At 41.6% G+C, this 24,658-nt stretch overlaps 1 protein-coding gene across 2 annotated transcripts in view; it reads left to right on the top strand.

The window, feature by feature from the left end:
* Positions 1-24,658, top strand: part of Igsf11 (immunoglobulin superfamily member 11) — a 185,319-nt gene that overhangs the window by 33,534 nt on the left and 127,127 nt on the right. The window contains exon 1 of one of the 2 annotated variants that reach the window (XM_042259305.2): positions 13,929-14,999. The exons of the other annotated variant lie outside the window; for it this stretch is intronic. The gene's annotated coding sequence lies outside the window, so the exon portion shown is untranslated. Of the gene's footprint in view, positions 1-13,928; positions 15,000-24,658 lie in introns of those variants that run through there. 2 annotated transcript variants of the gene reach the window in all.

Below are 24,658 nucleotides of genomic sequence, written 5' to 3' on the forward strand. Positions count from 1 at the left end.
ACAGGGTCTCTGTGTGTTCAAGGCCATACTAGGGAACAGGACCAAGCATGGTGACACATGCCTTTAACCCCAATGCCAACTGTAGAGACCTGCAGGTCTCTACAGACAGGCAGTGACAAGGAAGTGAGGTAGCTGGGCTAAGAGAGCCAATGAGAGGGTAGAACAGCAAGGTAATAAAGGTGTGGGTAAAATAGGAAGTAGCTTGCATTTGGAAGCTGCAGAATGGGTGAGGTAAGGTTGGCTGGTGGCTATTCCTATTTCCTTGATCTCTAAGGCTCTCACCCCTATATTTGGCTTCATGTTTTTTTATTTAATAAGACCATTTATAAATTTGTCTACAGGAGCCCTTTACATTATAAATAAGGGGAGATCTGTGGGGGATTCACAGAGGCTCCCTAAGGTCTTAGTCAAGGTCAGAAAGTCTGAGCTTGCTTTGCCCAGCAGAGCTGCATAATGGGATGATTTGGTCAAAGGTGTAATTACCCGATATTTTGAAGGGTCTATTTTTGTTGGTAATTTATACTTCGACCTTGAAAGGGGAGGTCTTTTGCCCTTTCCCTTGCTGATATATAAAAATCCCATCATGAATAAAGTCGAGGCTACTGGGTATTGACCCAGGGCCTTCCCGAAGCTATCCTGTGTCTCTGTCTTTCTCATCATCTCCATCTATCTTTCTATCTAATACTTCTTTATTCCTCACTCCTCCCCACAAGATCCCTTTGACAGGTCAGAGCTGGTCCCCAACAACACAGAAACAAATAGCAAAATTAAGAAATTATGGGATATATATAAACAATGGAATATTGTTCATCCAATGAAAAGCAGTGTCATGGAAGATGTCTTAGGGTTTCTATTGCTATGAAGAGACACCATGACCATGGCCACTCTTATAAAGAAAACATCTAATTGTGGTGGTTTGCTTACAGTTTCAGATGTTCAATTCATTATTATCATGATGGGAAGCATGGCAGTGTGTAGGCAGACATGGTGCTGGAGTAATAGCTGAGAATTCTACATCTTGTAGGCAACAGGAAGTCGACTGAGGCACTGGATGGTATCCTGAGCATAGAAAACTTCAAAGCCCACCCTACAGTGACACACTTCCTCCAACAAGGCCATATCCACTCCAACAAAGCCACACCTCATAATACTGCCACTCCCTATGAGATTATGGGGGGCAATTACATTCAAACCACCACAGAAGACATTATGTTTGATAAAATAAATCAGATGCAGAAAGAAGTACTTCATGTTCTCAAATACATGTGGAAGCTAAAAACAACCAAACAAACCCCAAAACAAACCCAAACAACAATAACAAAAAGCAGCTGAACTCAGTCTGGAGCCGAATAATACTTATCAGAAGCTTGAGAGATTTGGGAGAGGAGGGAGCCTAGAGAGGTTGGCCAACAGTATGTAGTTCCAGTTAGACTAAAGAATAAGATCTGGTGCTTTTTGTACAGTGAAGTGACTACAGAAAATAAAATGTTTATTTCAAACAACTAGAAGAATCATAAACTGTAAAGAAAAAAGATATTTACCCTGATTTTAATCACTGTACATCGTGTGCATGTGTTGAACTACTACAATGTGCAACATAAATATGTACAATTAAAAAGCAAAGAAAAAGGTAAAAGAACAAATTCATTTTTCCATTTCTTCACTTCTCTTTTTTTCCACAGCCCACCACAGTCAAGCTGAGATGTCTTGGGAAAGGGCTACAAGTCAATGAAATTTTTGCCCTTGCTCTTTCTGTAGTTTAAATAAGTTGAATTCTTGGAAATTCAGATGACATCAGATGTGCTTAGCTCCTTCAGGGTGGTGTGGCTGTAGAATATCTTTTGTTAATTCATACATCTCCAACTGTGGCTTCTCTGATGTTACTCTTTATTTTTTTTCTCTAGTCTATATTTCTATAGCCTGTATTTGGATAATATCCCCTGAAGGGCTCTCCTTTCATGCAATCATTCTTTGATTTCTTTGCTGATTCATTCTATAAAGATTCCAGTGCCTAGTGTGCAAAAGGCACTGTTGGGTGTAGAGGTATAAAAACACAATGAAGCCATCATCTTCATTGACCTTAATTGTTTTTTCTATGCCGTACTGGCCATTGAACTTGGATCTTAGACACGCTCACATGCTAGGCAAGGGCTTTTCCACTGGCTTTCTCTCTAGCCCTTTTTAATTTTTATTTGAGACAGTGCCTACTCAGGTAAGGTTTGAACTTGTAATCCTCCTGCTTCAGTTTCCTGAGTAGCTGCGTTCAGAGTCCTGTGCCATTTGTTCTGGCTTATGGAATTCAATTTTTTTTAAAAGTTTTTCGAGACAGGGTTTCTCTGTGTAGCTTTGTGCTTTTCCTGGAACTCACTCTGTAACCCAAGTTGGCCTCAAACTCACAGAGATCCACCTGCCTCAGCCTCCTGAGTGCTGGGATTAAAGGCACGCATCACCACCACCCAGCTGGGTCTTAATTTTTTCCAGAGGTGAGCTGGAAAGGTGTGGCAATCTCTTCCTCCAGAAAGCCACATCCTGGTTTTGGAATCTATGAATATGTTGAGCTATATCACAAAGATGGCAGATGGAATGAAGGCCGCATATCAAAGATAAGGAAGATGTAATCTGAGGAAGAGACAAGCCTGAGGGAAGGCAGGACAAAAAGAGTTTTAAACCAAGTGGTATCAAGTACTAAACTAGTACTAACTAGCACTATCTTAGTATATGACAAAGGAAAGTGCCAAAGTGTGGTGACATTGGAAAGCTGCAGTGAATTTATTATATTAAAAATTCTACCTGGGAAGGTCCAGGGGACATATTCTGTGAAAAACAAATTTGTGATGAGAGTTGAATGCTCAGAGCCACTTGGTGGATGATTGGAGTACCAGGCAATTTCCATCACAGAGGTGCAGCACATTACTCTTACTAGAAAACATACTTACTCTGTAGATTTCCCTTTTCCTATACACAGTGCTTCTGCCAAAACTACTCTCTATGGATTTGTAGAATGCTTTAGCCACTGTCGTGGTATTCCACATAAACATCACTTCTGGCTAAGGAAGTCATCTCATAGATGAAGCCAATGGAATTCATCTGTCTTGTCATAGACCTGGCTGTGGTCAAGATTCTGTCTCAGCAATGGTGGAATGACTTTGAATAGGGAGCTACGGTGCCAGGTAGGTAGAGCTGAGGGAATGGCTTCAGGATGCAGAACATGTTCCATGTCCAGGGTTGAGTATGTGGTACTGTTTCTCCCGAAGCCAGGGTTCTCGGGTCCGGTAACCAAGGGCAGAAATTAGTACTGCTTCTCATAGTGTTCTCTAGTGATCTACAAAGTTTTACTTCCTACCTCCAGATTAAAGCTCTACTGGTCTAGAGGTCTTCATTCCAAAGGAAAGGATAATCTCTCTGGGAGGGTAGCCCATGGACTACAATGTTGAGGCTGCCAAGGTGCTTTGGCTCTTCATATCTCTCAATTCACAGGCAAGGGATGGGTTAACTGTCCAGGATGTGGTTATGAATTGTGACTGATCTATATGCTTTGAAATATGTAGATGAGAAGAGATATCAGAGATGACATTTACTAGACTTGAAGTGCCATCCTTAACTTGAACAGTAAATTAAGAAAATTGGTAATACTCGTTTACATTGCCAGTTGTGTCAAATTGTTAGATTACAGATCCCATCATATATAATGTCCCACCAGAAAGATACATGCATAGAGCATATGCCATGCTGTGATGGTTAGTTTTTGTCAATTTCACACAATCTAGAGTCAGCTGGGAAAAGGGAAATCTCCGATGAGTGCTGTAAGCGCAGGAAAATGTAATGGAATTCAGCTACCATCACAAAAGCTACAATTTGGAAAGGTCAAGGACTTTCCCAAAGGTCAAGCCATGGTTTAAGAAGTCTTGGTGATATTTTAGCTTTTGTATATATATTAGCTGATTCCTACAATGATTTTCTTGTATGCTATGTATGTTTCCAAGAACTCATAATAGTGTATTTTATCTAAAATACCTATCAAGCATCCAAGGCCAAACCATCTCCTGAATTAAGGCAAATAAGCACAGACTCTCTTTTCTTTAGACACCTAACATTTTACCTAACCACTTCTAGGAATGTAGATTGAGCACATAAATTCCCTTTTTGATGTATTAACTGATCTTAGCTCTCAGTTGACCTCCTCTTTTAACAACTCCTTTTTTGGGTTGTAAAAGAAAGCCTGACAGTCACTGCCTGAGGAAAACTCTTATCTGCCTTTATGACCCTGTAAGAATTCAAGCCTGGTGACCTTGCTCTGCCAGAGGATTGCTATTGCTTGGGTTTATAGCTGAATCCCTCAGAGACTTGAGAAGAACTGAGAGGTATAAGGAGATTTAGAGGAGGATTTTGACTAGAGAACTTGAGGATGAGATGGAAGATGAGGAAGAGCCGGATGGGGGAAGAAAGAGATGGGTAAGAATGAGATGAGAAAGACCAAGATGGGGCAGAACTGAGATGAGAGAATTAAGATAGAACTTAGAGGGGTCAGCAGATAAATGTAGAGAGAAATCAGGCAAGAAAGGAGCTAGGCATGAGAACAGTACTGAAGCTATGTAGACAGAATTTTATCCCAGAGGAATAAAGTAGATGGACAAAAGAGCTTGTTGTACTTAGATTCTTTTCCCAAAAGTAATTCTCTTCTGGGTCCCTGGGAAGAATATTATTAAGGCTGGTTCTTAATAATATTTGAGAGTTGAGGAATTGCCTCTATCAGATTGGCCAGTGGGTATGTCTGTGGAGACCTTTTCTCCACTAATGATAGATGTGGGAAGGCTCAGTCCACTGTGAGTAGTGCCACCCCTAGGCTGGTGGTCCTGGGTTATATAAGAAAGTGAGCCATGGGGAGCAAGCCAGTAAGCAGCACCCTTCCATGGCCTCTGCTTCAGCTCCTTCCTACAAGTTCCTGCCTTGGCTTCCCTTGATGATGAACTATATATAACCTGTAAGCCAAATAAATACTTCCTCTCCAAATTGCTTTTGGTCAGAAAGCTGTGGCTCTTTTTCCTCTTTAAGCATCCTACACACATGGTTTCATCTTAATACATTAGTTTCAATATAGAAGCATGTAACTGAAGTTTTCCTGTGTCCACCTGGCTCCTGCAGCCTCTCAGACCTAATCAAACACACAGAGACTTATATTACTTATAAACTGTATGGCGGTGGCAGGCTTCTGACTATCTAGTTCTTATATCTTAAATTAACCCATTTCTATAAATCTATACCTTGCCACGTGGCTCGTGGCTTACTAGTATCCTTACCTCTTGCTTCTCCATGGTGGCGGCAGCTGGCAGCATCTCCTGACTCAGCCTTTCACTTCCCAGAATTCTCCTCTCTGCTTATCCTGCCTATACTATACTTCCTGACTGGCTACTGGCCAATCAACACTTTATCAATCAGTCAGAGCAACACATTCACAGCATACAGAAAGATATCCCCAGCAGGAGCAGATACCAGGAATTCCTTTACAGAAACTCCCAGGAAAAGAGACCAGTTTATTTTTTTTTTGGAACCTTCAATGTGTAAGAAAACCACTTCTGCCTTGGTCCTCTTGTGGGACTCCTAACAGTGGGAACGGGCTGTCTCTGACTCTTTTGGGACCCCATTCCTCATACTGGATTGCCTTGTCCAGTCTTAATATTACAAGGGGAGGTTCTTAGTCTTAATTGCAACTTGATATGTCATGTTTTGTTGATAGTCATGGGAGGCTGGCTCTTTTCTGAATAGAAAGGGAGGATGAATAGATGGAGGGGATACAGAAGGGAGAGGGGAGGGGCTGGCAGGAGATGAGGGAGGGGAAACTGCGAGTGGGATGTAAAATTGTCTATCATCTATCTGCCTGCCTATCTATCTATCTCTACTTATCCTAAAATTTAAAAAAGAAAGAAAGAAAATCATTTCTGATACTCATGCAGAGGGCCTGGGGTTAAGATACACAATTTAGGGTGTTTTTTTGTCTGCAAAATCTCTGACAAAGAGAAAACAGCGTGAGTTCTGAGTCAGGAGCTGCTGGATTCTAGCTACCTGGTGACACACGAGGGAGGCTTTTAGATAAGGTCTTGCTAAGTAGCACAGGCTGGCATCTAGCTCAGCAACCTCCTCCCACCGCCTATGGAGTGCTGGGACTACAGATGTGGACCACCACCCCAGCCCATCCTAAGGTACTCTCCATCCAGGTGCCTTGAGAGCCCCAGCCATCTCCTTTGCAGACTGAATGTCATGTTTGCAAGGTGTGTCAACGTTGGGGATAAGTGAGATTATGCCTTGCACCTTGAGGAGCCCCCACAGCTGTTCCTTCCTCCTACACACTGCCTCATTCTCTCAGAATTGCCTCAGACTCGGGTGAATCATTGCTGTATGGGATTTTAAAGCTGGGGAGAAATAGGTCTCAATTTCATTGCCATGACGACAGACTCAGAGAAGTGAAAAATTTCCTCCTGAAACAGTGAGCAACTGTTAACACAGTAGCACCTTTTTTAATTGGTGGCAAGTGTGTGATTTCTTCCCTTCTTCCCCACCTTGCTGTTTTCCTTAATCCTATTTGTTTATTCTGAAAGGACAGAAGGAGAAGCTGAATGTTGACTTTTCTCCTTGCTGTGAAGATGTTAACAATGAGCTCTTGCCCTTTCATACGTCCACCCTGCTGCCCACAGAAGACTCTCAGAAGGAGTTGGGATTTTGTTATTATCTGAAATTGGACTGTGCCATCATCTGTATCTCTATGTTCTTCAGGTACCTTTGAGCCATGCTTATATTTTACTCACTGAGAAAACCCTCAGTGAGGCACAGTGGCCATCAGATCTTTCATACTCTAAATAAGACCATTTCCAAAAGAATTTTATAAAGGAAAATTCGCAAATGGAAGTGAAAAGTATTATTTTGAAATGCTAAGAGTTGATTCAACTAATGTCTAGGGAAATATTTGATATACCTTCGTAGTTTTGTGGTCTTACTTACCAATAAGACTTCCTAAAAGTGAAGCCCATTGCTCTTACAATGGCTAGTGAAAACAATTACTCATTGTCACTAAAAAATTGCTGTCCTTGCTTGCTTTACTGAAGAGGGACTCTAAATCCTAATTTTTCTTTTTAAGATCAAGGAATCATCCTTTTTTTGAATTGCTCTGTATCAAGCCATTGCAAGATAATGTTTCCTCCTTAAAAGTTATTTCTAAAACATTGCTTTTGTAAGCCTGCATTCCCAAAAGTGCTTTGGTAGTGACCAGTGAAGAAAGTACTTATTGACTCTGATTAGAAGAAATGAGAGATGCAGAAACATGTTACTAATATTAAAGGTTCCTTCTCCATTTCAGACAGGAAGGTGGGCTGTTTGTGTGCATTGTGAAATGGTAGAATGTGGTTTGGGCCTCCGATAAGGTACTTGGAGTGGAATATGATTCTTCACTTGGACAGTATATTTTAAAGGTTTTTTTTTAAAATTAAATTTACATACCCATGGGAATATTCACAAGAAGGAGATATTTTGTTTCGTCAGAGGCAATCATCAGATTTTAAGATCATTATGAACACAGATTAATTAGGTAGTATATGCCTGGGCTAGGATAGACAAACTGATCAGTGAAAGCAGAATAGAGGAGAAAACCCACACGTGTTCAGTCAGTCTATTTATATCAAACTTGTAGTTGGTAAAGGGAAGCCATTTGAATAAAAGGTGCTGGGTAAACCAGCTGTCCCTGCCCCACACCCTTTACAAAACTAAACCCCTATGGACTGAAGATGCACATATGAAAAGTAGGAGATTTTAGAAAATGTAGGTGACTGTATTCATGACTTTGCAGTACTTGCTCTGTGGTTTCTTCGTTCCATATTCACAGTTCCCCTGCCCACCAACCTCCTTTGCATCTCAGTCTCTTAACCATAGAACAGCTCTAACCATATGCGGTTCAGTGTGAGACTGTGTGTTGGCTTACCCATTAAGACTTTCCTCAGCCATTCATCTTCCAACATCCACTCCTAAGATACAACAGTTTCAACTTGAACTCTCCAGAAGGAAAGTGGGGACCTCAGGTTTGACCTCTTGCCTTCTCCCTACTTCTCTCCCTGTTCTGTTTCTGGAAAGTTTCACCTTCTTCTTTGCTAGAGTTAAAACTTCTTTTTATGCCCTATCCTCTGACTTGTGTGAGGATGACATAGAATGCATTTCTTTTGTGTGACTCCACCCAACTTGCCTTGACATTAAAAAAAAGACCTATTGGAATTTAACAAAACTACAAATAACAACAACAACAACAACAACAAACAACGAAAGCAGGGCTTTCTCCTTTTTAAATAGCATGCTGGGGGAAAAAGTATTCTTGGTTACTTCCTTTCATATAAGAATCATGAGTCCAGGAAACTCTTTCTAGATTTCTGTTTGCTAATGTCAAATTATTCTATTATAGGCCTACTTAAGACCAGACCCTCCAGGCAGGTGGTGGTGGCACACTCCTTTAATCCCAGCACTCAGGAGGCAGAGGCAGTTGGCTCTCTGTGAGTTCGAGGCCAGCCTGGTCTAAAGAGTGAGGTCCAAGACAGCCAGGATGTTACACAGAGAAACCCAGACCTTCCTCCTTCATAATACTTGTCTTTGTAGGTTTTATTTGATAATGGTCTGCCTTTTTGACTAGACTGAAAATCTTTGAGGGCAGAAATCACGGTTTTTGATGCTTAATGTATCACTGTGGTGGTTTGAATGAGAAATGCGCCTTCTAGGCTCAGGTATTTAAACACTTGGTCCCTTGATGGTGGTGCTGTTTGGGGGAGGTTGTGGAATCCTTATGAGGTGAGGCTCTGCTGGAGGAAGGATGTCAGAGGGAGTGGGCCTTGAGAGTTATTTATAGCCTAATGGCAGTTCTAGTTCAGTCTTTCTGTTTTCTGGTGTGTATGGGGATGTGATTGCTCAGCTTTGTGCTTTGGCTGTCTGCCACCATACCGTCCTCACCATTATGGACTCTCCATCTGGAACCATAAGCCAAAATACGCTCCTCCTTCTATGAGTTGCTTTTGGTCATGATGTTTCATCACAATGACAGAAAAGATACTGACACAATTACTGTAACTTGGACAGAGCCTGGGAATTGATAATGTCTCAAAAAAAATGCTGTTATACTGCACATCATCAACAGTGAGAATTGGTATATGAGTAGATCAACAATCTCTTATTCCATCTCTCTTTTTTTTTAAATCAAAGGGCAGGCAGAAATGTCCACTTTCTAAAGAATGATATGGCAAAATGAATAAAGTTCTAAGTGTAAATGATAAGTAGAGCACCTTGGGCAGTGGAGAGTGAGTTCATGTATATCATGGGCACAGTGGTACCCCACATCAATCTGTGCAGTTCCCTTTCTCTTCCTGGCATCCCCAAAACTTCACTGGAAAAACCAAGCAATACAGGATCTAGAGTCCCTTCCATCAGTGAGTTCGGTTGTAGTTCAAAATGGTTTTAGGAGGTGCTAAACTATCGCCAGACAAGGAGTGGATAGGGAGCCAGCAACAAGATCCTAGGAATTCTTGGCCGTCTATCTGGTCACTACTAGCCCAGTTACCTTATAAGCTCACAGTGTAAGAGTGCATTTTGCATGGTGATGCCTTAGCTTCCACTGATGTCATTACTCTTCTGTACTTGTTGAGTCAATGAAGGACTGACTGCCCAAGAGCTGTGAAAATCCAGTGATGTTCTCAGCACAGGGAAGGACTGGCTGTGAGGGAGAGGTGAGAGTGGTAGTGTTTTGAAGTCCCTCAAAGATTTATGTGGAGGTTTTCCTGGTGTGTTCTATGGAGATATTTTGATCTGCAGCACTAAGTAAGTGCAGGCAGTTACATACGTCTTCAAAATAAGATTCAGTGAAAAGTTTGAGGTGGAAATAGCAAGTCTATAAAAATGGATACATTATCCTCATGGTGGCAGACTTTGAAGTAAAACCAATTCTGCTGATAATGGTAATAATATCAGCTAACAGTACTTGCTCGACAGACTGATTATCTACCTGGCACGATAATGGACATTTTCACACATATTAGTTCATTGAATCCTAATAACAACCTGTGAAGTAGGAATTGTATTCCATTTTTGTAAATGTGGTAGTTGAGGCATAGAGAGGTAAATTGACTTCCCAAAAGGTATTATACTACATAGCAGAGTGGAAATTGAGCAAACCAGTTATAACTTCGAAGTTCAGTCACTCAAGCTCTGTTTTGTCTATGCTTTATTTGATTCTCATATCAGGAGAGCTACATTATGAAGGTGTTACAAAATCTCTAGGACAAGATGAGCGCTGTTCTCAGGATGCAGACATATAATTTAAAATAGCAGCTACTACAAAACAATGATAAAAGCGGTTAGCTGAGTCACACTGAGAACCGTGCACACACATATATAAAATCTAGGTAAATATAGGTCTCTCTGCCTGGATTCTCCTGATGATATGGCCAGAGCCAAGGCTTATATATAATTAGTTTGAGAAGAATTTTCAGGAGAATGCGAGTAATTGGTAGAAAAGTTAACAGAGGAAAAGCCAATTAAAGATGCATCTTCTGTTGGTTGATTAGTGATCATGCCAGAGCCTGAGGAGCCTGATAAAACATAACCAAGAACTGCTATGTGAGGGATAATGATGGGGAAGGATTGTATGATGACATTCATTCCACTCAGGAGTAGTCCCATAAATATTGACATCTGTGAGTTATACATGTGAGTGCCACCAGTTTCCTGCCAGTGCCACAGGACCAGTGGTGGTAGCATTTCTGAGACCCCAGGGCATTCTGTGCATCCACAGCCTCAGATGCTGAGAAGCTGAGATAGGAGAATAAGTTGAGCTCAAGAATTCAAGGTTTATGGGGGCAACACCAGGTGGCCCGTGTACAAAGTACTATTGTGTGAGAGAGGTTTATTGATGAATGGCTATTTTTTTTGTTGTTTCTTAAAGTAGTTTACTTGTCAAGTACTTTTTAGACTTTGACTCACATGCTTCAGTGTTTCGTATGGGATTGCTTATTCTGCTTCATTCTTTAGTAGCCATCTTTGTCACTTTTCTATGGCTGTGCCCAAACACTATGATCAAGGTAGCTTATATAAGAAAACGTTTAGCCGGGCGGTGGTGGCGCACGCCTTTAATCCCAGCACTCGGGAGGCAGAGCCAGGCGGATCTCTGTGAGTTCGAGGCCAGCCTGGGCTACCAAGTGAGTTCCAGGAAAGGCACAAAGCTACACAGAGAAACCCTGTCTCGAAAAACCAAAAAAAAAAAAAAAAAGAAAAAAAAGAAAAAAAAAAAAAGAAAACGTTTCATTGAGCTTAGAGTTTCAGATGGTTAGAGTCCATGATGGTGGAGCAAAGGTATGGTGGCAGGAACAGCTGAGAGCTCATATCCTGATGCACAAGTAGAAGGCAGAGAAAGGCACACTGGGGCTAGCAGGAATCTTTTGAAACTCTAAAATGCACCCCTAGTGACACATCTCTAACAAGGCCACACCTCCTAATCCTCCCCAAACAGTTCCACCAAGTAGGGGACCAGGTGTTTAAACATGGGAGCCTATGGAGGCTGTTCTCATTTGAACTACCACAGTAGGCAAATGAACGCCTTCAACTCCTGAACCCAGAAGCTACTGCTGAGCAGAAAGCACTTCTTCACTGGGCCGTGGCAAGCAAGACGTGGTTCCGGCTTGCAGCTGTGGGAAGTGAACTAAGTTTGCAGAAGGTGGTCCTGAGATAAGCAGTGTGCCCAGGAGAGTTCTCATACCATAGCACACTCCTTTAGGAACACATGATGCTAGTGTGTGGACATTGGTGATAATAATTATTACAGCATATGGATTTTTTTCTAAAAATTATATTAAAGCCTTGGACTGATATATTATAATTATAGTATCTCTTGGGCCATTTAATCTTTTCCTCATTATGTTGCTATAGAAACACAGCATAGCTCACTGTTTTTAATTTAGGTTCCAATTGTTATATGCTATTTTTGATTTTACTACTGAGATCATGTAAAAACCAAGCATTATTTAGTTTTCATTCTCACTGAATATAAAATTTAGGTTAATTTTTAAAAGGTTGGCATCTTATTTCACTGTGTCAAGGAAGAGGGTCATTAGCTGATATAGATAGGCTAAAATTTGAACAAACTCTTAGTATTAAAAGTAGAAGAATTATCAGCTGAAATGAGTCACATTAGTAATTCAAACAGAGGTAGTAGAGCTTAGTTTCCTTGTCTTGTAGACTAGAAACCTGGGAATACTGTTTGACTCTACTGTGTAAGAATGGTGTGATCTGACCATGCAGTTTAAACCTCCCTAAGACCTCTGGTTTCAAAAATTTATATTTATATTTTATTGTATGTATATGGGTATTTTATGTTCATGTTTATATATGCACCACATGTATCTGGTGCTCAAGGAGGTCAGAAGAAAGTATTGGCTCTTTTGAACCTGGAGTTATGATGTGGGTGCTGGGAATTGAACCTGAGTTTTCTCGAAGATCAGCCAATACTCTTAACCATTCAGCCATCTCCCCTAAATCTGTCTCCTTTATTCAGAAAAACAGATTGTATTAGTTACTTTTTATCATTACTATAACAACATACTCTATAAAAGAATGTTATGGCGAATCCCAGAACTCAGGAGGCAGAGGCAGGTGAATCTCTGTGAGTTTGAGGCCAGCCTAGTACAGAGAGTTCCAGAACAGATAGACTTGTTATACACAAACACACACACACACACACACACACACACACACACACACACACACACACACACACACACACAGAGAGAGACAGAGAGAGAGACAGAGAGAGAGACAGAGAGAGACAGAGAGAGAGAGAGAGAGAGAGAGAGAGAGAGAGTTATAGCACATGATTTAAGGGTTTGTAGTCCAACATGGCAGGGAGAGAATGTGAGGCAGCTAGCTACAGTCAGAAAGCAGTGAGAGGTGAATGTTCTGGCTTCTTCCTCTTTCTATCCAGGCTGGGACCCCAGCTCATGGCTGGTGCCACTTACATCCAGGGTAGGAGTTCCCTCTTCAGTTAAGGTGCCAACACCCTTACAGACATGCCCAGAGGTGTGTCTCCTAGATGATTCCAAATATAGTCAAGTTGACAATGACTATTGAACATCACAACAATAGCATGACCTATCACACAGAGTTGCTGTGAGGATTTGAATGAGGCCACATAGGTTAAAGCGTATCTCACAGCTTCATTGCAAAGAATGTAGTAAATATACCATAAGTACGAACTGAATTTAAATATGAACTACACACTGTGTTCTGACTTGACCTCCACATTGGCTGTCGAAGCCACTAGGCTGCAATTCAGTCCATCAAAAATCTTTTTTTCTTTCTCTTCCATGTTGCATTCTTGTCCAGATATTACTCCTTAACAAAGATTTCCTCTGATGACTTCATCAAGTTAAACCCTCTTTACTTTTGAGTTTTTAAAATCTAAGTCGATTGGTATCCCTAACCTAGAAATACAAAAACTTCAGAACATTTTAATCCCAAAGAGCTCCAACCCTTGGTTGCCAGAATAGAAATTTATGGTGACTAATGACAGCAGAGAAAGCCTAGGACTTTGGATAGCTCATAGACAGGAAGCCTGAAAATCACAACACACAGAACAGCCAAGAGGGGTGTGTTAGTTGCTGCTCTGGTTGCTTTAGAAAATATCTGGCAGAAGAAACTTGAAGGAGGGAGGGTATTTTTTTTTTTTTTTTGCTCACAGTTTGAAAGGACACACTCCAACATGGCAGGTGAGGGATGGTAGCATGTGAGGCGACCAGTTTCTTTGTGAGCACAGTAGTCGAAAACAGAGACAGGTGAGTTCTGATTCTCAGCTCACTCTCTCCCTTTTATTCCGTCCAAGAGGTGTGTTTCCATAGCGATTCTAAATCCATCAAACTTACAGTGAAGATGAACCATTACGAGAAGCTAGGTAGTCAAAATGATGCCATAGGAAACCTCCCAATGAGGATTTCTGAGCACCTCCCAGAACCACCCAAACAGCTGGTCTCAGGTCTTAGGGACATCTCCTCTGCTCAGAGGGTGGTGGAGTGCTTTCTTCCTTATTTTTACATCTCATGACTTCCATTTCCCCACTCTTACCTTAATCCTAATGTTTTATTTTTTCAAGATTTATTTATTTTTATGTGTATGAATATTTTCCCTGCCTCTATGAATGCATACCATGTGCATGCCTGAGTTTTAGAACCTCTGGAATAGAAGCTATAGAAGGTTTCCAGGTGCTGTGTAGGGCTGGGGAACTCAATCTGCATCCTCTGCAAGACACGCTGAAAGCTGCTGAGCCATTTTGCCAGCCCCTGCTCAAGGCTTACATTTCCAGAGGTATGCCTGTCCAATTGGCTAACATCTTGTTCTTTGACTGCACATGGGTTCCCAGAGGTGCAAAAGCATTTTTTGTCTCTGCTTCCCTCTGCAAATAAAACTGAGAAATTTTCTGTACACGGGGAGAAGGTCTTGATGTGAGGGGTTAAACATACTAGAAGTAAAATCATTGACCAAAGTATACTGGTACCCTTTCCTTTCATTTGTACTTAAAGAATACATAGAACATATATATTCTTCTGAAGACTGAAACATCACTCAGTGCTCCCACATTAGTCATCATGGCTTGAATGTGAAATATTTCCCTAATGCCCTTGTGCTGAAGATGGTCCCCAGGGCAGTGTTCAGAAATAGAACTTTTAGAATGTGGTGGGATCATGTGGGTTCTGACCAATGAATGCATGGATCCATTGATAGACTCATAATGGAATAGATCACCGGAAGCTGATAGAATTCAGGAAGATAGGGCCTGATGAAAGGAAGTAGGTTGCTGGAGGATTGGGGTCCTTATCTCTGCTTCTGAGCTGCCACGGGGTAAGCAGTGCCACATGATCCTGACGTGGTCAAGTTCTGTCATGCTTCAGGCCCAAAGCAATGGGACCAATCGACCTGGACACGAAGCTTCCAAAATGGTAAGCCAAAATCTTTCATTTAAGTTGTTTATTACATACATTTTTTTTTTTGGTCACAGGACACAACTCAAAGTTTGGCCAGTTATCATTTCAAGATTTTAGTACAATAGTGATTATTCTGTGTTCATATTTTTGTGAGCCGTAACCAATACCTATCACCACCTCCTAAAAAACTAGGAGTAAAGAGAGGGAAAGTGCCAGAAATGGTAGCTAGTGCTCTCTGTATGTCAGCCATACAGCTAGGGATAGGATAGCAATAGAGGCTACAGACTCTGTAGCTGATTATGAGACCTTGGCTATTTCCACCTTGTGGCGTCAAGAGACACCATTCTCTGAAGCTCATGCTGAGGAAGGATGGGAATTCACACCTGGCCCCAAGCCCAGATGCTAGGGCTTTCAAGTGACTTATCTTCTTTCTTTAAGCAATGTGGTGCCAGTGAACTTGATCACCTACTCCTTAGTTCATTCTTTCCCAGCCAGGGTTCTCAGTGGACTCTTTGCCAAATGATCACGTGGGGTTTCTCCAGTATTCTCAGTGTGATGAATGATATTGATTCACTTCAAATTCTAAACCAGGGTTATACTCCTGAAAGAAGTCCAGCTGGTGTGATGTATTATCCCTCCACATCAGCACAGCGAGGTGTAGTTGGCTAATACTATTTTGTATTTCTCTGCCTGTTATTTTTCTTTCTCCTATCACCTTTCTTAATATTTGATGTTCAATTTAATATTAACATCAGAAAATCAGGAGTGATTACTCTCTCTCTCTCTTTTAAAGATTTATTTATTATGTATACGAAAGAGGGTGCCTGATCTCGTTACAAATGGTTGTGAGCCACCATGTGGTTGCTGGGAATTGAACTCAGGACCTCTGGAAGATCAGTTGGTGCTCTTAACCTCTGAGCCATCTCTCCAGCCCAAAATTTGCAAATTTTTTTTGTTGTTGTTTTTTCGAGACAGGGTTTCTACGTGTGGTTTTGGTGCCTTTCCTGGATCTCACTCTGTAGCCCAGGCTGGCCTTGAACTCATAGAGATCCACCTGGCTCTGCCTCCTGTGTGCTGGGATTAAAGGCATGCGCTACTGCCACCTGGCTAGATAAGTATTTCCCCTCCTCCTCCTCCTTCTCCTTTTTAAAGATTTATTTATGCCAGAAGAGGGTGCCAGATCTCATTGCAGATGATTGGGAGCCACCATGTGGTTGCTGGGAATTGAACTCATGACCTCTGCAAGAACAGCCAGTGCTCTTAACCTCTGAGCCATCTCTCCAGCCTTTTACTTTTTTTTTTTTTTTTCCAGACAGGGTTTCTCTGTGTAGTTTTGTTGCCTGTCCTGGATCTTGCTCTGTAGACCATGCTGGCATTGAACTCACAGAGATCCACCTGGCTCTGCCTCCTGAGTGCTGGGATTAAAGGCGTGCACCGCCACCACCGCCTGGCCTCTTTTTTAAAAATAGTTTTCAAAATATTGTATTTTTGTTTCCAGAATATTTGGTAAAATCTGTTGATAGTCTAGATTTGGGTTTTTATTTCTAGAAAAAAGTTAAACTATTATTTCAATTAATTTAGTTACATAGGTGAGTATCCAGTTTTCCTATTTATTTACTTGTTTAATTTTTTTTTTTTTTGAGACTGGGTTTCTTTGTGTAGTTTTGGTGCCTGCCCTGGATCTCACTCTGTAGACCAGGCTAGCCTCAAACTCACAGAGATCCTCCTGGCTCTGCCTCCTGAGTGCTGGGATTAAAGGAGAGCACCACCAATACCGGCTTCTATTTATTTTTATGCAAGTATTAAGTTATAGTTTTCTAGGATTTTGTCCATTTCTTCCGAGTTTTCAAATTTATTGTCAAAAATGTTCATTATTTAACTTTTTAAATTCAAGTGGCATCTGTAGTAATATTTCTTTTTAATATTGATATGTCTCTCCTCCACACACAAGTGCGACTTGGGTGATATGGTTTCTTTTTTTTTCCTTTTTTCTTTTCTTTTTTTTCCGAGACAAGGTTTCTCTGCGTAGCATTGGAACCTGTCCTGGAACTTGCTCCGTAGACCAGGCTGGCCTCGAACTCACAGAGATCCGAATCGCCCTGCCTCCCGAGTGCTGGGATTAAAGGCCTGCGCCACCACTGCCAGGCTTTGATATGGTTTATTTTTAAGTCTTCATCAAATTTCATTAGAATCTGGCTAATTTAACCTTTTAAAAGTACTCATTTTCCCCTTTCTTATACTTGTGTCTGTTTTACCTTCTTTATCAAAATTATTAACCTATATAGTAACTTATTTGTGCCTTGCTATTTATCGTTACTAATATAAGCATCTAACATTTTAGGTTTTCCTTAAAGTAAACACTGTAGCTAAGGTTTTAGCATAAAATATTTGAATTTTTCTAACTATGTTTTAGTTTCCGTTATGATTTCATGGCTTTAATGTCCTGACTTCCCTAATAGCAAATGTGTGTGTATTTGTTGATATCTGCCTCGGTATTATTGTGGCCAGAGAATATATTCTGAATGATTTCACTCTGCAACATTTTTTTAGGGCTTCCTTTTTTCACTCAGCCATTATCTAGGGGCTGGGGAGATGGCTCAGTGGTTAAAAGCGCTTGCTACTTTTGCATGAACCTGGGTTCTGTTCTGAGCACTCACATGACAGCTTATAACTGTTTGTAGCTCCAGCTCCAGGGAATCCAATGCCTTCTGGTCTTGGTAGGTACCAGACATGTGGTGCACGCATATATGCAGGCAAAAAACATACATACATATGAAATTCAAAAAAAAAACTTTAAAAACATTTTCAGTGTCTACTACTGTCATGCATTTATGTTATAGGCACTGAGACTTGAGCAGTAAATAAAAACAGATAAGAATTCCTGTTTTTGTGGGCTTTATTAGATGAAGCAGATATTAAATAAGACTTTTTTTTTTTAAATGATGTGTTAGTGATGGGATACTAAAACCACAACAGGAAAAGGGAATTTTAAGTCTTTTAAACTTTATTTTAAAAAAAGTTCATAATTTTCTTTTTTTCTCCACCTTTTATTTATTCTTTATGGCTTTCACATCATGAATCTCGATCCCACTCATTTCCCTGTTCCCTCACATTCACCCTTTGGCCCTGCAACCTCCCCTCCCAAAACAAAATAAAATTTAAGAGAAAAGAAAAAAAAAAAAAAAAGAAAACTCTTGTTGTGGAAGTTGTAGTGTGACACATTGAGTTACACAGTTTCCCCTTTTATTCATATGTCTTTACTCGAAAGTGTTTGTTGCAAAGAGTCATTGGTCTTGTTTGAGGACTCTGGTTTCTGCTATTGACACTGAGTCCTCACTGGAACTCCTCTGTTGTCGCCTGTATCATGGAGATCCTGCAGCTCTGAATCTGCAGGACTGTGTTCCAGCAGATCATAGATGAGGTGGATGTTGGGGTGGACCAACTCATAGCCCTGGTTCTGGGCCTGGGTGGTTGCAAGGTTCTTCAGCCTGCCAGCCTATCCCCATTTTCAACACCAGGGTGACCTCTCTAGCCCTGCCCCTGCTAGTTTACCCTATGTAATCGAGAAACAAAGGACAAGGCTGGTTCTCCTGCTTTCATGCCCTCAGGGCCAGCTACCTACATCTACACCACCAGGGCCAGCTTGACTATGTTGCCCAGGCAAGGTGCAGGGGCTACTCTCCCAAGTTCTGCAGCTGATGAGGGACAGAGACAGCTCTCCCACTCTCTTGACCCCAGGACCAGCTCTCCCAACTGCTACAGGAGGTGAGGGGCAGAGGGGTTGTCTCTCCCTTGCCCATGCCTCCATAAGGCAGATGAGGGGTGAGGCCACTCACATTCTCTGGACCAGCTCACCTGTGCCCCAGTCAACAGAGTCAGCTCTACTGTGCTGCTCAGGTGCAGTGCAGGACCTGCTTTCCTGAGTGCTGAAGCTGGTAAGGGGGAGGATCAGCTCCTTTGCCTGGTCCTTTAAACTTTTAATCTTCAATATGATGGTCAGTTAACACAGTACAGGCTGTATACCAACAAAACTCTCAAGATGAAGAATAATGCCTTCCTAAAGATGTCCACTTCCTAATCCTCAAGATTAGTAAACATGGTACCTTAAAATGGCAAAAGGGAATTGAGGGTTGCAGGTAGATGATATTCAGTTGACCTGGATATGGCTTATCCTGGATTATAAGTAGGCCCACCATAATCACAAGGATCCTTACACATGGAAGAAGGAAGCAGAAGTTCAAAGGTTATTTATTATTATTATTATTATTATTATTATTATTATTATTATTATTTTTCTGGCAGTGCTAGGAGGTATGGCCCAAGGCTGTAGGCTTTAAAGACAGAGAATGGCAACTGTGAGCTAATGGAAGTGAATGAGTTCTAGAGGCTGGGAATGGAAGGGCATGAGTTCTGTGCTATAGCCTTATAGCCTCCAGAACAGAGCACAGCCCTGCTAATACCTTGATTTTTATCTCCCTGGGACTTAGTTTAATTTTTCACTCCAAAGCCAGTGAAATAATAGACTGTATTGTTTTATGCCATGGGTTTAAGGGATTGGTTATAGCAGCAATAGAAAATGAACACAGGCCCTCTCTAGTAATGCAAATTTTCACCTTCTCACTGACATGGAAATCCCAGAACATGTTGTGAAGGGGAATGACCTGGTGGATCTGGGAAGCCGCTCAACACGTGTTCACATAGACTGGAGACAATTCCCCTTTCCTTCTGGTTTTTGCCTTCTCTTTTCTATGTTTTGCTGAGGGCTCATCAGTTCATTTAAAACTTTTATAGCTTCCCATTTCCTTGTCAGTCAAGATTTCTAGTCTTTGTTGTTAGAAACAAGAGTCTGAATTATGTTTGTAATTGTGAAAAATCCACCAGGATTTGAAAAGAAACAACTGATTCCCAAAATAGACCAATATATAAAAGTGAATGATGAGTTGGAAGCAGATCAGCTCAATGAAAATTGGTGGCGACTTTGCAGGATGTTAATAAAAATTCCTCATAGCAAAGAGACTGTGGCAAACTCTTCAGTGGCATATAAAATGTTATGTAAGGTGTTTCTCTTGTCAAGTTTCTAAAAGTCACTGATGCCATTTAAAATGTGCCATTGGGAAGAATTCAGAATCATTTTGTTACAATGGATCCTATAGAAAAGTGACTTTATCTAAATACTAATGTGTTTGTGATGGATGGAAAGGTTTTAGAGAAAAGGGCTGAGATCCCAGTACTGGGAAGGCAGAGGCAGGTGGATCTCTGTGAGTTCAAGGCCAGCCTGATTACAGAGTGGGTTCCAGGACAGGCTCCAAAGCTACACAGAGAAACCCTGTCTTGGGGGGGGGAAGAAAAAAGAAAAGAAAAGAAAAGAAAGAAAGAAAAGGACTGAGGTTTTCCAATGGATGTAGATGCAGGAACTGTTTCCTTTGACAAAACTCACAATGATGATAGGGACTGGACATTGGGAGAGAGACGGAGATTGCTACTCACCTTTGTGTAAATCCTGTCTAGCCAGAGTTGCCAGGGGAGTGTGAAGAATTGTATAAGAGAGTTAAGCTATCAGTATAGCTCGGCACAGCTACACTCAACTTTCAGAAGGACATTGAAATGCTAAATGCTCTATTTATGTCAGCATATAAGGGACACTTGTTGTTGGCTTTCTTGCTGGTTTGTTTGGATAATACCATCATGTTCTTTTCTACCATTTCTTTGTTATTTTAGAGTTTTTTTCCTGACTCTTGTACCTGTTTCACAAAACCCCCAGAGACTTCCAAGGAGCTGGTTTCTGATGCAAGCACATAAGGGTCCTTTTATTGTCAGCTTTGAACCTGGGCCACTGCCAGGCAGATGGAGGGGAATGTGGTGGCGGTGGCAACAGTGGCGGGCCCAGGGGTAGAGAGTTTTTATAGGGAAAACCTGCAAGCTGGGAATTATATGCTTTGGCATCCTGGGATTACGTAGAAGGGATATGGGGCAAGGTGATTTTATGAAATTATTGGTCTAAACTTTTGGTGCGAAACCATATTTGAAACTATTGGGTTGGACTTTTGGTGGGGAATCACAACTTGCTGAGCTGCTCAGCAGGATTAGCTAGATATCTTCAAGGGTCATGAAATGCAGATAAGATGTCTGCAGGAGCATACTGCCCTGTATCTGTTCTAGTTGTCATGGCGCATCCCTGAGGTCCTTCTTGGAACTGAGTACAGCAGGTGGTCTAAGATAGAGTTTGTATTGCCTTCACGCTCCTTGTAAGGTGAGAAGAATTCCTCATATTTTATCTTTAAAAGGATCAACCGTGACTATAGACAGCATCTGGCTCTAAGCAGCTGGTCAAAAAATAATTATGGAATAAGTAAATGGCCCAAACAGCTCTTTACTAGCATTAAAATAATGTTCATATAAAACACTCCATAAATACTAAACCTCCAAATTTAAATGCAATTAATATTTAATTTATACACATCAATGGAAAGGGATCTGCGGTATTAATAATTTAAAATATCTAATTCAAAAGTAATTTATATTTAGCTTCAGAAAGCTTTATAATTCTATCACTTTTCTTAATTATATTTCTCCTATGCCAATAATAAAATTCATTTCCCATTCTTGAATACAAATGAACTGATCATGGAAAGAGACAGCCCAGCATTTTGATGGACTTAAAAGTTTGTCTAGTGTTAAATTTAAACTTGGATAAGTAGAAGTTGAATCTGTACTCATGCCATCTATGTTTGGAGTCAGGAGGGCTCTGTTATAACCACTGTAGAATCTTACCTGGTTTTCTTTCCTCAGTCCTTCTCTGCTCTGTGTAGGAGTTTAGTAGTCACTGTATGGGGGTAGATAATAGAATGGATAGCTGTTTTTTAGAAGTACTTTGACCTTGAAGAATCCTTGTGGAAAACAATGATTGTTTTGCTGAAGGGACATTGCAGCCATCCCACGACTTTGGCCACAAGATACCCCAGGCACACCTGAGGCTCTTGTATTATTGTGTATCGCAAATGATAAATAATAAAAGGACTAGACTCATGGGGTCTTGTGACGCTCTCCTTTAGTAAGACGTGTAAATTAGACTAGGGATCTTGGTATGAGGAAATACTTTGTGTAACAGTCAATAAATACGCCTTTGTATGGCTGTTTCTTTGTATGGCTGTTCAGTATTTAGCCCATCAGAGAGGCGGGACCTTCCTGCTGCCACATAGGCCTTAAAATTTCATCTTGGAGTGTCTTCTTTCATCAACCTGCACTACACGGTGCACCTTGGAGACCTCTCCATTTCTTTCTTAGGCCTGCTACAGTCGCCCCAATAAACCCTATCCAGCTGCTACTATGTGGGGGTATTGTGTAACAGTCTCCTACAGGATCAAAACACTCTATCCTGCTGGGGAGTGGGGAGGGAAAAACCAAAATAATAATTGCTGTGGGATGGTCTGAATGGCAAATGTGTTGCTCTGATTGGTCAATAAATAAAACACTGATTGGCCAGTGGCTAGGCAGGAAGTATAGGTGGGACTAACAGAGAGGAGAAAAGAAAGAACAGGAAGGCAGAAGGAGTCACTGCCAGCCGCCACCAGGACAAGCAGCATGTGAAGATGCCGGTAAGCCACGAGCCACGTGGCAAGGTATAGATTTATGGAAATGGATCTAATTTAAGCTATAAGAACAGTTAGCAAGAAGCCTGCCACGGCCATACAGTTTGTAAGCAATATAAGTCTTTGTGTTTACTTGGTCGGGTCTGAGCAGCTGTGGGACTGGTGGGTGACTAAGATTTGTCCTGACTGTGGGCCAGGCAGGAAAACTCTAGCTACAAATAATAATAATAATAATAATAATAATAATAATAATAATAATAATAATAACTTCAAGAACTTCCTGGAACTGTCCAGACACACCAGGCCTCTCTCCCTTTAGAGTAAGCAGAGCCCAGCTGCAAAGAAGACTGTCCGGCAAGGGCTCCTGGGAGAGGTTCAGGCAAACTGAGACACACGGACAGGACGTTCTCCAGCCTGTTGAGCTGCCTGCAGGCTGTGCAGTGTGCTCCAGGTTTCCCATGTCCCTTTGTGAGCTGTCACTCATGCTGGGGTCGCCTTTGGTGACACAACTGTCTTGGAGTCGGTTCTGCCCCTGTGTGTAACCCTCACCCCTACTGTGAATTCTAATTGGTCTTAATAGTAAAAACCCAGCATCAGGTATAGGGGTAAATGTGGAAAGATCAGAGAGGAGCTAGCCAAAGTCACCTCTTACCTCAGACCGAAAAGGGGCTGAGCTCCTCTTCCTCTCCCTTATATTACTGTCTCCACCTCCCTGGTGCTGGGATTAAAAGCACGAGCCTTCATCACCTGTCTCTGTTTCCATTTTAAACTGGGTCAACCTCATGTATCCTAGGGGCGTCTTGAACTCCTGATCTTCCTGCTTCCTCCTCCCAAATGCTGGGATTAAATGTGCATGCTACCACTTGCCTGGCCTCTGTGGTTAACTAGTGGCTTTCCCCTTTGTCTCTCTGATTTCTAGGCAACCTTTATTTGCTAGAGCACAAACAAAATATCACTACACTACATATTCCTACGAGCAACCCAGTAAAGCTCATTGGTTCACAAAGTTGGACTTTAGTGGTATCCGTACTCTGGTCTGTTGTGGGCTCGCTATCTGGGGTGAAGAGAAGAGTGTGTTTCATCTCCTCAAGGAAGGTTTTGTCACACAACAAGTGGTGGGTGGTTGTGGGGATGGTGGTGGTTCAGAGAGGGGGACACATACTGGGGAGACAACTTCAGTGTTCCTCTGACTAGCTTTCAGACACCATGATGTCTTTAAATGTAGTCAGCAAAGCTATAGGGAACATATTGAGAGGACCATGGTTCTGGTTCTACCCATTGGTATTTGCAGTCCCCTAGGTATCTTTGGTTCTCTTGAGACCCAGTATCCTCCTGTGTGAATGAGTGTTATAATACACAACTTTCCTACCCTCTGCGACTGCAGTAAAGATCAAACCAGATACCATATGCAAAAGCACTTTGAAATACAAAGTGTGATACAAATGTCTGATGATGTCTCTTGCTTTCTCACACAGAATGCTTAAGGGATTTAAAGAAATCCCACTGTGGTTATAGGAAGATTAGGATAAAAGAGCATGGCAAAATTCATCCTTGCTAATCATGCATCCAGAGCACATGGTGGTGGTGGTATTTCTGTGAATGAAAGAGCACACCTTTCCTGCGTTTCCTGGAAGAGCGAACAGCTGAGAGCCTTTGAGTCCAGCACAGGAGTTCCTAATTCTCCCTGTCTGTTCCCTTGAGTCCACTCTCCACCAGATGACCCCGTGCTTCTGTGTCTCCCAGACTCTGATTGTCCACGCTCCTCCTTCTGAAGCCACACGGGTCTTTCCTATTACAAGGGTTCCTCCATCAAACTGATACCACTGTGTTCTACTGACTCACCAGCTCCTGTCCAGTGGGCAGGAATTCAGCATGGTGACAAAGAGGTTATCCTTTCTCTGATGATTTGTGACAGCACAGAGGTAGTTCAGGTACAAGGGGCGTTTATCTGGGGGCAGGGATCACACCACGTAGTTCTGGTTTAACCTTCTTTCTGCCCAGTGCATTTGCGCTTAGTTAATATTTGCTGCATTTCTGTAATAAGTGTAGGCAGCAATTTGCTTTATCAGGACTTTTAAGCATAGG

Source organism: Peromyscus maniculatus, chromosome 12 (assembly GCF_049852395.1).
Source record: "Peromyscus maniculatus bairdii isolate BWxNUB_F1_BW_parent chromosome 12, HU_Pman_BW_mat_3.1, whole genome shotgun sequence".
NCBI lineage: Eukaryota > Metazoa > Chordata > Mammalia > Rodentia > Cricetidae > Peromyscus > Peromyscus maniculatus.